The 3,938-nt window shown below is 37.5% G+C and overlaps 1 non-coding gene across 1 annotated transcript; it reads left to right on the forward strand.

Moving 5' to 3' along the window:
- The first annotated feature begins 498 nt into the window (after nt 1–498).
- TRNAK-UUU (transfer RNA lysine (anticodon UUU)) lies at nt 499–571 on the forward strand. Its single transcript has one exon. It is a non-coding gene; the product is annotated as a tRNA-Lys (tRNA).
- The last annotated feature ends 3,367 nt before the right edge of the window (nt 572–3,938 follow it).

Consider the following 3,938-nt stretch of genomic DNA (forward strand, 5'->3'; position numbering starts at 1 on the left):
CAGATCACCTGAGATCAGGAGTTCGAGATCAGCCTGCCCAACATGGATAAACCCCATCTCTACTAAAAATATAAAATTAGCCGGGCGTGATGGCACATGCCTGTAATCCCAGCTACTCAGGCGGCTGAGGCAGGAGAATCGCTTGAACCCAGGCGATGGAGGTTGCGGTGAGCTGAGATCATGCCATGGCATCCCAGCCTGGGCAATAAGAGCGAAACTCTGTCTCAAAAACAAAGAAAAAGAAAATGTGGTATACATACACAGTGGAATACTATTCAGCCATAAAAGGGAATGGAATCCTGTCATTTGCAACAACATGGATGAACCTGGAGGGCATTATGTTAACTGAAATAAGCCAAACACAGAAAGACAAATACAGCACGATCTCACTCGGGAATCCAGAGAGTTGATCTCATAGAAGTAGTGAGTACAACAGTGGCCACCAGAGGTAGGGAGGGTAGGAGAAATGGAGAATAGGGAGAAACTAAGAAATGGGCAGCCTGGGTAGCTCAGTCGGTAGAGCATCAGACTTTTAATCTGAGGGTCCAGGGTTCAAGTCCCTGTTCGGGCAGCAATATTCATTTTAAGGCCTGGAGATGAGCAGAGGTTGCACTTAGCTGATATCACACCATTGTACTCCAGCTTAAGCAAAAAGAGTGAAACTCCGTCTTAAAAATAAATAAATAAAATAAAATAAATTAGAGGCAAACGGAGGTTGCAGTTAGCTGAGATCATGCCATTGCACTCCAGCTTAGGCAAAAAGAGTGAAACTCCTTAAAAAAAAAAAAAGAAGTTGGTCAATGGGTACAAAGTTACAATTAGAATACGTTTTGGTGTTCTATTGCACAGCAGGGTAATGATATGATCACATATTTTGGGGTTCTGTTGCACAGTAGGGTAACAGTATGGTCAACAATAAAGTATTATATAACAAACTACCTAGAAAAAAGGATTTTGAATGTTCCCAACACAAACAAATGATAAATGTTTCAAGTGATGCATATGCTAATTACCCTGATTTGATTATTGTGATATATATGTATCAAATCATCACATTTCTCATAAATATGTACAATTATTATGTGTTTCATTAAAAACCTAAAATAATTTTAAAATTAAAATAAATTAAAATGTTTAAATTAAACGTTTAAAAAGAAAACTAACTAGAAAAGTTCATATACAGAACACATGGCATTTAACAGTTAATCAATACATTTTAAAAATTTTAGATTTGGGAGTACACGTGCATGTTTGTTACATGAGTATATTACATGATGCTGAGGTTTGGGCTTCTAATGATTCCATCACCCAAGTAGCTTTTCAATCCTTACTCCCTCCCTCCCCCTTTTTGGAATCTCAGAATTTGAAATCTATTATTCCCATCTTTATGTTTGTGTGTATCCAGTCAATACATTTTTAATTAAAGTAATTAAAGATTACATTTGTTTAGAGGTCTATGTCACATAAGTTAGGATTTCTTTAGAATGATAGTTCTCAAATTTTATTGTGCAGCAGAATTACCTAGAGAGTTTGTTAAAACAAATAGAGAAACAGGCCGAGCACAGTGGCTCACTCCTGTAGTCTCAGCACTTTGGGAGGCCAAGGTGGGCAGATCACCTGGGGTCAGGAGTTCAAGACCAGCCTGGCCAACATGGTGAAACCCTTCTCTACAAAAATTACCCGGGCATGGTGGCACGTGCCTGTAGTCCCAGCTACTCGGGAGGCTGAGGCAGGAGAATTGCTTGAACCTGGGAGCCAGAGGTTGCAGTGAGTTGAGATCGTGCCACTGCACTCCAACCTGGGCAACAGAGAGAGACCCCATCTCAGAAAAAAGAAAAATTGGAGAAACCCCCAGAGTTTCTAACTTTGCATTTTTTCCAAGTTCTCAGGTGGTGCTGATGCTATGGGTACAGGGACCACACTTCGAGAACTCCAGAAGAAAAGAGAAAAAGATATGAATAATTGTATAGATTTATAGAGAGGCTAATATGATAAACAGTACTTTGCCATAGTACTAGTGATAGAACTTTGTGATACAGTATAATTTTTTGGAACAAATTTAATTTCCTAATTCAATTTAGTGTCAGTCCTTTGGATTCAGGTTTCCTGAGCACCTAAAAACAAAAAACAAGAAATCTAGAAGGGTGCTGGTTGACACTTTTTCAACCACATAACTTTCAAAATAAAAATAAAGCCCTATGTTATTCCATAGTATTCTGATATTTATAAATGTTTTAAAATGTGTTATTCCATATGCTGCTAATAATCACCTGGGAGGTAGGCAGGGTAAGCATTTGTATCTGAATTTTATAGGGGGAAGACCTGAAGTGTATGGGAATCAAATAATTTGTGCAAAGACACACAGCTAGTAAGTAACAGAGCCAGAACACAGACCTGAGACCTCTGATTCCTCAGCCTGGGCTGTTTCCACTGAACCCCACTGACTTTAATGAGATAGTATTAAATTATATCTCTTCATTTCTGTGCAATGTATCCCTTGTTTTAAGTCATTGCTCCATCTTGTTTTGAGTCTGATTGAAGACTTGTTTTAAGTCTTTTTTTTTTTTTTTTTTTTTTTTGAGACCAAGTTTCGCTCTCGTTGCTCAGGCTGGAGTGCAGTGGCACCATCTCGACTCACCGCAACCTCCGCATCCCAGGTTCAAGCAATTCTCCTGCCTCAGCCTTACTGAGCAGCTGGGATTACAGGCATGCACCACCACGCCCAGCTAATTTTGTATTTTTGGTAGGGACGGGGTTTCTCCATGTTGATCAGGCTGGTCTCAAACTCCCGACCTCAGATGATCCACCTACCTTGGCCTCCCAAAGTGTTGGGATTATAGGCATAAGCCACCTCGCCCAGCCTAAGTCTCGTTTTAAGTTTTATTGCACCATAACACACAGTCAGAAATGTACATAATTGAACTGTGGTATTCCTAAACTTACATCAGGGTTGATTTTCCAGCCACCACTCCTAACCTTGATATTTAATGGGTACCACCAACTCACCTTCTTTCACCCCATGTATTGATAACATTAAAAATATATTCCATGTAGGACTGGGAATAAATTCTCATACACTTTAAAGTTCCAGTCCTATGGTTGTTTTTGTATGAATAACTAAAATGTATCACCAAGATACAGTAATAATTCATTTTAACAATATATATTCCTCCAGAAAGTTTATAATTATTACATAAGCTCACAATATAATACAGCTCCAATATTTAGTTAGAATGCAATTTATTCAGGGGAATTTTACACATATTATAATTTTGTGCCTCTATCCTCTTTTCTTTATAAACATTCACTCTAAAGTTTCAATTTCTTACTTAAAAACATTAGTTATAAATTTCTCCTCTTGAAATGATATCTGAAAATTGTATCAGTTCTTCTCACAGGTCAAATTATATAGAACCATAAATTCTGAAAAGTTTTGAGGCTCAGTAATATTTTTGTTTTCACGTGGTAAAATATTCTGTTGTAGAAAGTAGGAAATTTTTCAGAAAAACATAGACAAAATCAAAGAAGGGACATTTATGTGGCTATTTAGAAATACTGACAGGAGAGGGTGAAGGATAAAAGAAGACATTGGATCCAGTTTACACTGCTCAGGTGACAGGTGCACTAAAATTTCAGAAATCACCACTAAGAACTTTTCCATGTAACCAAAAACCACATGTGCCCCCAAAACTATGAAAATACTAAAAAATCAAAAAAGAAATGCTAAAAGGAGGAAATGGTGATAACTCAGAACTAAAACTGGTTCACCAAGAACATGACATGTCAGACTAACCTTGAGTTTTTCACTGACAGGGTCACTGAACTTAAACAGATTTTATCAAAGCATTTAACAATGACTTTCAATGGTATCATGTAGGAAATAAAATATGTTTATGAAAAAATAACTGAAGTGACATCAGAAAGATGGTTGACTAGAA

Source organism: Pongo pygmaeus, chromosome 9 (assembly GCF_028885625.2).
Source record: "Pongo pygmaeus isolate AG05252 chromosome 9, NHGRI_mPonPyg2-v2.0_pri, whole genome shotgun sequence".
Lineage (NCBI taxonomy): Eukaryota > Metazoa > Chordata > Mammalia > Primates > Hominidae > Pongo > Pongo pygmaeus.